Source organism: Thermobia domestica, chromosome 11, assembly GCF_964235325.1.
Source record: "Thermobia domestica chromosome 11, izTheDome1.hap1.1, whole genome shotgun sequence".
Classification (NCBI taxonomy): domain Eukaryota; kingdom Metazoa; phylum Arthropoda; class Insecta; order Zygentoma; family Lepismatidae; genus Thermobia; species Thermobia domestica.
The window spans coordinates 24,617,801-24,631,280 of record NC_137464.1 but is presented as its reverse complement, the minus strand read 5'-3'; positions in this window follow the sequence as shown (position 1 = coordinate 24,631,280).

The window sequence follows — 13,480 nt, the reverse complement described above, 5'->3', positions numbered from 1 at the left end:
AGGCATGTGGCACGTGCGAATCGTTTCAGCGTTGTCGTTCTGGTTTTTGACGCCTATTGCAACATCAACAGAAACGAAGTTCAAGATAAGTCAAATAAGAATGCACAGAATGTTGAAATCATAATTATAGTCTCAGAGTATTATAGTTGTTGTATGTTTTAGTGACTATAGTATGTAATCTTTGCCGCGCAGTTACAGATTACACCATATAAAGCACCAACATGTGTTACGGGGCGGAACGGGGTAGAGACGAAATAAGCTACTGATGTCATATTTCAACCAACAGACGAAACCCAGAACAGCAAGGAAAATCTACTAACTGTTCCAGGAAGATGTTCCCTTGCAGCACCGAAACCAGGACCTTCGATGTCATCCACAGAACCACATCTCCCAGATGTGACCACTGTGTCAGCAAATAGACCTCTTGATGAACCGATTCCAGGACCTTTGACGCCAACTACTGGAACACACATTCTGGACGTGACATTTTTACAAATGTCACCGAAGAATTTTACCTTTTACATTTTACCTTTCCTCAGAGTTAAGACTGGTGGTAGAAGACTGAACAGAAGACGAGCGAAAATAGCAATATTGACATAATCACTGTATAAAGCAGCTTTGGAACCAAGAGACAAGGAAAGGGAAGCAAAAGATGGAAGAAGGAAGGGGGAGAAGCAGGACAAAGAGAAGCTGGCGAATAAGACAGATCACACCCTTGAGTATGTAGGAGAGCTAACAGGAGCAACAAGGAGGAAGAAATTGAGCGCTAGTTGATTAGAGGACGCTGTATGCCTTTATTGTGCTGGGTGGTATTTCCAATCAACGAGGGATAGACTGCGTGTATGCTGTGCAAACTCTGGTCACAAAATTTGTGTCCAGTTGTAGAAAGTGTCGACGAAGAAGACGTTTACGTTTGTAAGTACTGCCAGCCATAATTGAGTGTACCCCATTGTGCCTTCCCCTATATATATATATATATATATATATATATATATATATATATATATATATATATATATAGTGTTCCGAAACAACACCTTTTTAGTAGTGATTCCTGACAGCAGAGAAAACAAAATAGTATAAACCAATCTCGGTGCATAAACGTCCCCTTTCGGTTGTATCTAGTCGAAAATTTGCCGAAATATGCAAAAGAGTCATAACTCGAAAACAGAATGTCGGATCGAAGTCGCACAGAAAGGGACATTTCTTATTTTTTTTTTTTTTGTTGAAGGTGTATAAATTAATTAAGGTAATTAATGTATAAATTGATGTGATGAAGAGGCGGTGCAAGCGTAGTCCCCCCAAAAATTAGGAAAATACTCGTGTACTCTACCAAGAGTAAAGAGCACCCTATCGAGGATAGGCCACATGAGGCCCAAGTGCTGGATGCAGATGAGACTTACTAGACTTAGTAAGTGTCTAGACACTTATGATCAGTGTTTCTTTCAGAAACAACGTTCCGGGGGGCACTGCTGATACTATTCTATTTGTTATTATATTATAGACGTATTATTTTGGTCTCCTCCGGGAGGCACTATCAGAGCTCCGGGGGGCCCAAAAATAGATCTGGAAGAAACACTGTTTATGATGAATAAAGATATGCCTTACTAGACATTTATGAGCCACTACTAGACTTTGGCACATACAGGAGACAGTGTTGGGATATAATCCCAAAGAACTTTGAGAAATGATTTCTTAGACAAAGACTAAGAACTTCAGATTATGTGTCGATTCGTAGTTATACCCGGTCGAATAGAAACATAGCCCGAGAATGAAGCGTTGGATCAAGGTCGGTTAAGAGTGTCCAGTAATTATTATCAAAACTACCTTCCACTAACGTATTAATGGATGTGAAACAATGGTGGTGCAAGGGCTAACCTCAAATAGAAGGAAATTTATGCCATCTTTAGGAGGACCAAATATTCCAGACCATTGCTGGATAACTGCGGGTATCTTGCGGCTCCTTTTATTGGAATTCAACTATAACTTACTGTACCAGCCTTAACTCCTTCTGTAGGTAAAGGGGTGCTTTTGGAAAACGCCCTGTTCATTGCTTACGATCGGTCCTTTCAGGATTGTCGCAGCCAATCCATATTTTCATGAAAATTGAGAATCCAAAGCACGAATCTTTCCCGATTATTATGTATGCTCAAAAACCCGCGTACCTTCAGACGGAGATCCTTATTATCCGATAGAGCTCATGTTGTGCCCAGCTGTTTCACTTTACCAATTTCGTAGAACCGCTGAAAACAGTGGTATGCTATGTGCCTAACTCGTTTGCAATTGCAAGAACAATTTTCCGAAAGTCTGCTTCCACAGTGTCTCTTAGGAACTTGTCAGAATATGCCGTTGGTCGGTGGTGAAAGAGCTCATTAATCACTTATAACCTCATCAAAGAGAATAAGCGCTTCTTATAGCATAAACCAGAAGTTTCTTCCCTCAGTTTTTAAGTAGATTTACCGATTAAGCGGAAAGAATGACTTAAAATATTCAAACTAACAAGCGACTTCCTTTAATGGAGAGAGCAACATAACTTATTTTAAATGAGGAGTTTATACGCTCAGCTCCATCTTCGTAATTTGAGAATGACTTTAGCAAATATATTTGTGGTAAACAATTTGAGCCTTTTCTGCCCTCTTAGGATACTCATATTAATGACAATGGCATGATAAAAACTCTCTCGAGCCAAATGGTAGCTATGAGCATATCGAAAAAATCATTTCAAACGGTTTAGCCGCTTTTTTGGTGATGATATAACATATTTCATTTTCCTTCATACTTCACGCTTCTTACAACATAGTAAGTGAAAACACATTAAGAACAAATAATAAAGAAACTAAGTCTATCTGATGGATAACAATAAGAAATGATATAAAATGAAATGAGCTGATCAGTATGATACTGCATACCTACTTTTGGGACACACTGTATTATAATATACTAGTAAATACCCCATCCGCCCCATGCTTTATTGATGATAAAATTTTTCAGTTCTAACATATCCCACACACGCTCTATGCTTGATACGGAGACCTAACTGGCCAAGGTAGACTCGCCATTTCACAAGGCTATAAGCAAAACGAAGGAAATATTGGCATATAGCAGGAACCAGAGCACTAGAACGTGAGAAAAACTATGAAATCATGGATGTGGAAGTGCGATACACAGTGCACTACTACAAGTTTTCTCTGATAGTGAGGTAAATAAAAGAACAATATTCTAACGCCAACTATGTAAATTAGGCTAGGCGGTCTGTGTTTTATGGTACTTCTAAATCATGATCGATATCTTAAAAACCGGCATATTGGATCAACGTCAACTTTTTCAAAGGATATGGAGTCATGTGAGGTATCAAACAACAATGAGATTTTCCGAGCAATGCAATATACTAATTAGTTTTTTTTTCCATATCTGGAATGATTTACAGGTTATAGTACTTGGAAAGTTGAGAAATATGCTAGTCATTGCAGAAAACAGATGACGACACTAACAATAAACGTATATAGATAATGTTCTTGCCGGGCAAAATAACAAAGCAAAAATAGGGTTGCCATATTTTAAAATTAAAAAAGCGGGGGATTCTAAACTGTACCGTAAGTACTGATGTGAGCTTTGTGTATTACAAATACTGACCTGGGATCCCTCGGACCTTTTTTAAAGTGATTTCTTTGTTAAGTGACACTTCCAATGTACTTTTCCAACGAAACTAAAGTACATGTACTTGTCTAACGACATCTACAAACAAATATTCATTCGTATAGAACAGTGGCGTATTTACGATTTTGTTTCGGGAGGGGCTTTGCTAACTTTCGGGGGGAAGGGCTTTGCCTGGAAATGTGAAAATTCTGCAAGATATTTCATTTACTTTACTATACTAAGTAAGATTTCGGGGGGAGCTTAAGCCCGGAAGCCACCCCCTAAATACGCCACTGGTATAGAACATCCAGTACATTACATTAAAACACATGAACTACATAAAGAAAACCATTGTACATTAGAGCAAATCTCTTGTTAGCAAACGGCTCTGCGCACGCGCACTAGGCAAATAGCTCACAGCCTGAGCCTGAGCACGAGTCCAAATTTAATTCAATCGCGATTGAGATTGACACAGAGATGTAACGGTTTACTTTGAATATAAGAACATTTTATCAACAAAGTCGTCTTAGTTTTTCCTCCAATCCAAAAAAGCGGGTGGTTTTTCGTGATTAAGGGGTGATTAAGCTGGGGACGAATATAGGACCTGAAAATCGGGTGGTACCCGCTAAAATCGGGTAATATGGCAACCCTAAGCAAGAACTCATTACTGTAGTAACTCATCAGCATTTATAAACTGGTAAAAACAAAATTCTGCAGTGGCTCATGAGCACCTAAATAGAATAAAGCACTACAAACGTCAGGCATCTATAAAGCGTACTTTTTTGCTTTTCAAACTAGTCAATTGAATTATCAATGTATCCTGATTTACAAAATTCATATCGAAGCATTTCTGTGAGACGAGGAGACTGATCCAGATTGTACACAAGGGCGCCCATGTTGTGGTTTCCAAGGGGGGGCAAGTATAAGCGACGTTTCAAATATAGTTTCCAATTTTGCTGTAACTAATGTAAAAATTCTATTGGGTTTTCGATATTCCCAAATACAATTTCCTCTAGGAGGAGGCGAGCGCCCCACCTTGCCCCCTCGTGATGGGCGCCCTTGATTGTACATAAACGAAAGTAAAGTAACAATGATGTCTATATCATTCCTTCACTTAATAATTATATGTGATATGTAAATACGTGTTGTATTGTCGGAAAAAATACGTCCAGTGGCGTATTTAAGGGGGGGCTTACCCGGCTCGATCTCCCTCCATTGAGTGCAAAGTTTTTTTAATGTATTTGCAGCGATAAGAGAAAAAATCACAAAATTGTCACCTAACATCTCTTGTCGAAACGCAGAACAAAAGGCAGCATATCTGCAACAGAATGACCTATCTATCTTTAGCTCCACCTTCACCACACACACAAACACACACACCAACAAACACTTTTAACAAGCGAATGTGTTATTGCTTTAAATCCCCACTCCAATTCGTCTCTCTTTGTTCTTGGTACTTTTCTCCTGCGCATGTTCGTTAATGTAGAATGCAAAGAACCTGGAGAAAATATATGTAGTACAAGTAATACACAAAAATGTCGCGCAAAGTAAAATGGCAGTATTGCATACACTATGGATACAATAGTGCCAGGTTATCATTATTCATATTATCATGAAACCAGTGAACTGAGATATGCTGAAACAAGTACAATTAGTTGGAAGAAGAAGAGCAGTGTCCAGTAAGAGGCAATATGTCATCACAAGTTTCGTGATACCACCCCTTACAGGCTCCACATTGCAACCAAATCAATAGTTCTACCAGTATCATCATAATAGTATCCTTTGCAAGTAACGCAATAGTAGGAGCTATTTTTGCTATGACATGCTTTTGAACTTTTACCTTCGTCATTCTTTTTATAAGTATCCCTTTCTTTCGTACATCTTCTTGCAAAGTTGACCCTTTATCCTTCACGTTATAACATTCGTTAAGCAGACTTCTTCTAGTCATAACCACTGCTTGGAGGTTTTTGATCTATTCCTTGCAGAAAGAGCGTTGTTAATTTTTGGAGTTGGAATAAGTACAGTGAAATAGCTATCACTGGAGGATGTAAAGTGAGAAGACTGAGACGAAGCATTAGCTACAGGATCAAGGATACATGCAGATGATATTAACGGCTGGGGATTGTTGATATTTTCAGTGGATGGCCGGTTATTGTTTTCCAATGCAGTTTCAGTAGGAGCTTGTGTCGGAAACACTGAAGAGTTAGTACTTGATGCAAAGCTTGTTTCTGGGAGTACTAAACGATTGAATGGGTATATGCCAGTAGCTTGAAAAGCAGATGTTGCATTCTGAGGTGTGGCAGCTTTAACCCAGACAGTAGCGCTATTGGATCCATCGCGTTTGGCGTTATTGCAGCCACACAACAGAATGAACATACCATTGTCCCACTGCTCTCTACTAACACATTGACTCATATAAACAGAATAGATACACTCCTTATTAGCCATTGTGTTATATATATATATATATATATATATATATATATATATATATATATATATATACTGTTTAAATTTCTACACATTACGCGCCTGTAGTAATACTGATATAAAGGACTTTAAAAACTTTACTTACAATTTCTGTTCTCAATTTTCTGGTCTTCATTGATAACACAAAAACTGCACAACACACACGTTACACCACAGGAAATCAACTCACGCGCGAAAACAACAAATGTGCCTCCCATGTATTGGCACATTGCAGACTGCTGCCACGTGCCTAGTTTCTGTGCTGTAAACAGTTGAAAAACAAACGACGTTATTATATCCCTGGCGTTATTGTATCCAGTTACCCTATATATCCTCTCTCTCTCTCTCTCTTTATATATATATATCTATATATCTATATCTCTATCTATCTATCTATCTATCTATCTATCTATCTATCTATCTATCTATCTATCTATCTATCTATCTATCTATCTATCTATCTATCTATCTATATATATATGTGTGTGTGTGTGTGTGTGTAATAGCCATATTTGCATATCTGGATTCATGTTCAATACACACACACACAGGGCATATGTTGTATTCAGTTTTTCCCCAAAATTTTCAGACTCCCGTTGAAAATTTCTGGATACGCGCATGAATACGTCCAAGGTTGAAATATGCCGGCAGTTTTTTGTATTATTGTACTTTCCCTATTTCTCCAGCCGTAGCTCTTATATGTTGCACATCATTGTTTATTGATTTCCAGTTATCCCCTACAAAAAATTCCTGCCACCTGAGTTTTGCTCAGTGGCGGATTCAGGGGGGGGGGGCAATCGGGGCAATTGCCCAGCTCCCAGAAGAGGAAACTTTCTTATTTTAGTATATATAAATAAAACCCATCCCAGAGTTTGGAGCTCTTAAAAGTAGCTCTAAGTAGCAATATTACACCCCCCCCAGAAGTCCGTCCTGGGTCTGCCCCTGGTTTGGCCAATAACAATTCTCATGCCATTCTCTCAGTTCAGGTAATCCTATTTCATTTCATGTTGATGCTCTTAATGTCCTTGCACATAGAATGCCAAACATCTGCAGTAATCTAATAAATCCAGTCTGCAATGTTACAGGCAATACTCCGTTCTTTTCCTAAATAACGATGTATTGCCTCCCTTAAATTAATTAGAGACATGATTGTGTAGTAATGGGTAATTCCATTTATTTTCATTGCAATAACCTCAATCTTCTTTCTGTTTTTTAGATCTAGGGTTCTCACGTGATGCATTTCAGACTAAAGCTTCTTGTTCAGCATTATAGACATGAAGTCAAACTTAGATAACATCAGTTTGATGCTGTGAGCATAGTCTTTAGCACTTCGTACGAGACTGTCAGACAAACTGGCCAATAAAAGGAGTTGGCAACACTGATGAAGTTGAGCATGCGCAAGAACATGCACTAGTATTCTGTGCTTGCAACAGAGATAGAATCGTTCTTGTGTAGTTGCGTACGTGTAAGCACTGGCGTCTCTGGCATGTAAAATTTGGGGGGACATCAAAGGAAGTGATTGAAATGGTACTACCTAGCCCAACCTCTTTATTATCTTGGATTCCCTTTGTGACCTTTCTGTTTACCTTCACGGACCCCCTAAGGTATATCAATAACTCTTGTTATAATCGTTTCACAGCCTGAATATTATATTCCAAATAATAATTATTATTTATATGATATTCTGTCGTTAGTAAATAAATGAAATTAGAATAAAATATTGAACTTCAAAATATTGGAGGGGACACGTCCCCCTCATCCCCCCGCCAGAGACGCCCATGCGTGTAAGTAGCGGTAAGGGAAATGATTTCCGTTATACAAAAATTCAGCCAAATGTGGAGTGAGATCTATCATACCATTTCTAAACGCCAAAGGATAGAATGCAGCTGATATACATCGGAATTATTCGTTTACAGTCCGACAGTAATGAGTGAAGAGAAGGCCAGGCAATGCAGGCACGTAGCCAAGGGTTGGGCCATGGGGGTGTGGACCCCCCTTCGGAACCAGAAATGAAAAAAAATTAAGGAAGGATAAAACAAAAAGAACGAGAAAAAGAAGAATCACCGTTAAAAATATAAAGCTACAGCAAGTGTTTGGTTACTCTTTCTTGTGAGGAGGAAACGGGAAGGAGGGTCAAGTTGAAAACGGTGTAACGGAGTATTCCGAAGTCCATCTAACTCCATGCTAATCCTATGGACTACAAATGACGATCGATAAATCGGTTCGATCAGATAGACTCTCAGGTAGAAATTAAGAAATGCCCACAATTACCAATTATTATATCTGACAAGACTACACTTATTAAAGAAATTTTCAATTTCGCGGCAACGCTAATCCATTTTGCAGGATATCAGTGCCGAAAGAGATGTTGTTGCTATCCTTGACGGCATTAGGAAAGATAAGAGAAAGAAGAAAGAAGACAAGAAGAACCGAGTTCGAATGACCTCGGAAGACTATATCTTTTCCAATACTTTTTAAAATATCCTTTTGCTCGAGATTTCTTCATAGTTTATTACAAAATACTTACTAACATATCCTCATTTTATTGTCCTAACAAATGAATATGGGTATGTTGCCAGTAAAATATTTAGATTGATCGAGCCCCTGGTGTGTAACCACAGTATTTCATGTCATGTCCCCGCCATTATGAAATCTTGGCTAAAAGAACCAATATATGTTGCAGTAAAATAGTTTAGAATGATCAAGCCCCTAGTGTGATAACCACAGTTTTCGTCACGGACCCCCCTCCCCATTACGAAATCCTGGCTACGTGCCTGGGCAATGCTGCAGTGTTTCGAGAAGGGTGTTGAAACATTCATGACGATGAACGTAATGGAAAGTCTAATGTTCAGACGACGATCTGGCGGAACACGTTAACAAGAAAGTGCGATCCAATCGCTGATACACAATAACTGAACTCGCCAAAGAGTTTGCAGAAATGACTGCCTAAATTATGCATTGAATTGTCACTGATAAGCTGGGTTATCATCTACTATGTATGTTGTGAATGCAAAAAATGCTGACAGATGCTTACAAAGAGGAAAGAATGACAACTGAACGTGCTTATTTGCCCCTTGCGGGTGGGATGGGAACTATTTCCAGCGCCGTAACTTAGATTCTTTCTGGGGGTACAAGGATTAATACGCGTATTTGGGTCCCCTAGAAAAGTTGTTTTCCTAATTATTGGGTTCCTCTTTCCCTTACTTTTTATGGCCCCCCGGAGCCTGTGGGCCCTTCTGCGCGGCAAGGACTGAGGGCTGCTCCGTTCCCTGGGCCCGTTCCATACATGACAAATTAAGGGGATAATATTGACAAATCTCAAATCCATACGAATAAATATTATTTCTAAGGCCCCTAATATTAGACATTTTTTTACTGAAATGGGCCCACGACTCACTTTTGTTTCATTTACTTTTAGTGTGCTGTTTTGTTTATGAAATGTAGTGAACCTGTTTGATGCTTCATTTATAATTTCATGTTCATATCGTACATGGAACAAAAAAATTGTCCTAAAATGGGTCCCCCTCGAACAGCGAGGAGCATCTCTGGGGGCCAGTTGCCCCCTACCCCCCACAAGTTACAGCCCTGCTTATTCCAGACAATAATTATGTGGAATTATTGATCAATTATTGCATATTTAACTTTTGTTCTCCTGTATGGAATTACATTTCTTTCTTTATGTCTGAAAAAGTGAAATTTTGAGAGCCAAACCTTCGAAATGATCAGAAACTTTGAGTCTAAGATCACAAAATTTTACGACTGACATCATTTCGCAATTCTTGAAATTGCATATTTAATGCAGTTTGTCTTAAAGTGATAGTAAAGATTGCATTGCAATGATGTAAGTTAAATCGGGCTTATGGAAGTATATTGTAAATTTCTATAACATATTCTTAAGTTTATAGCCATTTTACGTATCAAAAAAATGTTTGAATCTTAACTAAGCAACAACTCAAAGAAGCTGATATCGTGAAATACAAAATTTCAGATGTAAAACTACTTATGTAAAATATCTACACATTTTAGATGTTTCATGTTAGTATTAGAGAACATAGAAGTAAATAAAGGGTCTTTACAGAAGTACTTATTTCTGATAGATTTGTAAACTTTCTGATAGATTCATATTTATTAAACTTAGAGAAAAAAATCTTCTGCAATAAAATTAAATAGCAAAAACTGTCCAATATATTATTTTATTTTCAATTTAATGCAGTTTAGTGTATATAATTTATAGTACCAAACTAAAGTAATCGTACTCCAATTTTTTCGTGTTTTATAGTTAAATGATCTTTGCACTATGTTACCCACTCACAAATCGTATTCAGAAGTCCAACTTAATGAAAAGTTTTCTAATCATTTGTCTTTAGAAGTGAAATGATATTTCGTATTCTGAGTATTTTTTACACATTGATTTTCAGTGAGAAAGTTTTAATAAAAATAACACTTTGATCTTGTTCAAAAGCATATCTCAAAACAAGTTTTCGATCTCACTAATTCATACAAGACAGGAATAGCAATCTTTACGAAGATGCATTTTCGGTAGAAAATTATCAAATAATATTTATGAATAAGGATAGTCTCAAGATTGCTATTTTATTAAAGATTAATTTTTTGATAAGACACGACCTTGGGTGGGCATTATCTTTCAATACGGCCCTCTAAATTGATCTATGAAGCATTGCAGTAGGAAGTCGAAAATCCGAACTATGTGGGACCAAGAGATTCGGATTTTCGGTAGTTCGGATTTTCGGTAGTTCGAACTAAAGGTAGTTCGGATTTTCGAAAATGACCAAGAAAATGCCATTTAGGCTTAAATATACTGTACAGTATGCTCTTTTATCGATGCAGCGGTTATATAGTAATTAAAATACCGTACGTAAGGCTACTTACATTTAATGTTTCTGAAGAACCTGCTCGAACACTAAACTACACTGTTCTTGTAACTTATACTTAAAACTTAATTTGTATAGGCCTAAGGAAAAATAAAAATAAAAATATGTATGACAAACAATTACATATTAATGAGTATTTGTAAAAACACTGACTTCACACAAAGAAAATTTAATTACTGTACTGTTACTAGCTTCTAGGGACCGCGTTCGGGTTTTTGACGTTCGGATTATCGACGTTCTACTGTATTTCTATTTGATTACATGAAAACCAAGCAAATAAAATAAGAATATTGGTTACGACAGAGCAAATTAATTGCGAATGATAAGTTAGTTCTCCAGGTGATAGGTCAAGAATAAGATATATTAGGCCTTATGCAGAGTCGTTTTGACGTATGATTAGCGTCATACTAAAGGCCTGACTACTGCAGGAAACATAAAGTTAGTCGAACTCTCTAGTATGGCACTAATCATGCTTCAGAACGACTCTGCATAAGGTCCATTATTTTTATTTCATATATTATCAATGTGAATTCTTCATCCTCTACACGTTTTCAGGTACCAGTGGTTCATGTTACATGTTCGCGGTCCATGCTTTCGACATGAATAATCGTTTTTATGGTTTATTAGTTTGAACGCATGTTTTCAAATTGTACGCAGTTATTTAGGCAGAAACGTTTAAGTTTCCAGAATTTCATTTATCTTAAGAAAAACTTTTTTTTTTTTCAAAAATAAATAAACAAAATAAACCTGACAGATCTGTTTCTGTTTCTGGAGAGGTAAACATTCAAGTAAAGTTCAGAAATAAAAAGACATATCACAGTTTTAATTATTAGTCTGCAAGTAATCCTTTTTGTATATTTTTCTTTTTCCTATATTCCTTTCTTCTATATTTTTAGAGCAATGGTTCTCAATCTAATTCCTATCACGATCCCCATTTTATTAATTCCCTTGCCAGCGACCCCCTTATAAATTCAATTTGTAATAAACTTGTGTGGGATTTTTAATATACCTGTTGTGGAGATATCACGATATTCATCTACTTCTATAATACAGGATCCATTACTTCTATATAGTGGATACAGTAACTTCCCTAAAAACCAAATTTGGTCAGTTCATTCATATAACAAATATCGAATTCGATTCCTCATACTATTTCAAAATGGAGGATGTTTGAAAATTTTAGAACTTCGTAACTCCCTTAATTTTCAGTCATATGATAAAAAAATAAAGTGATTTCTAATGTTGGTTAAAAAAAACTTGAGCAGCTGTTAAAAAAGTTATTGAGAATTTTAAATTACTTGATAACGTGCGTCATGAATATTGAACCGGACATTGCAGCACTAGTGAAATCACACCATGCTCCGGTATCGAATTAGCTTTCAATTTTAATTGTATTTCAATATGCAAGTTTTGTTGCGTTTGTACTTTTCTGGTATTTCGGTATGCGATTCTCATTACTTTCATATCGTACCTTTTTCATTTAAATTGATTTTTTTTTAAACAACTCTACACCTGTTGAAATTGTTTGGTAGACGTATTTTTTTGTTGTTCTTAAACAGTATGCATAAGAATATGCCTTTCAGAATCAAAATTCAAAATAGTATTTAAAAATATTTTTCGGTATTAAATTCTATTTATCTTTTCCGCTAATCTTCGTTGAGAAACGCTGTTTTAGAGCTTTAAAATGCATCGTGCATTGCTTTTTCACTTTTAACAGTACACAGTATGAGAAATTTAAATTATGCTAACAGAAAATTGTTATTATTTGGGGTATCAGCGTTCAAGAGACAAATTCTTTGTAGTATGTGTATTCAAATGAGATTATTCACTAGAACTTGAAAGGAAAGAATATTTTATTTAAAAGCGCCATCGATAGTGAGGTTCTGTTCAAAGAGTTCGGGCATAACAGGAACTTAATTTCTGCAGTTTACCTGCGTCACCTATATTCCAACGCTTTTATCACTACACTCATATGTAGTAGTTTGCCTACTCCCGGTGACGCCTGTTCGTTGGCAACACATGTAGAGGGTGGGTGGAGCCATATAACTCGGGTGGGGCGCTAGTGTAGGCCCTGCATTGACAGTAATGCAGTGTGTTGTACATAGGTTGTTAAATCACACCGCTCTAAAGCGAATGTTTTCGAAGTTAGAACAACGTGCATGGATAAAGATAGAAGTGGCCCGTGAAAAAAAAGAAAAAAAGAAAAACGCCAGGGACTATGTGGAGCATGTGGTAATGACACATTGCCGTATTGGACTATGGCATCTTGGGTTGCAGTTTTCGTACAGGACGTGATAGTGTGCAACAGGAACCAAGTGGAGGTCGGCATGGGGTCAAAAACCGAGTTATTGAATTGATTCAATCTTTCCTGCATGTGAACAGAAAGTGGACTGCCAGGGAATTGGCTAACGAGGTAAAAACATCCCACACTTCAGTGTTGAATGTGTTACACAATGTCCTTGGTTACCAAGAATTCCGTTACG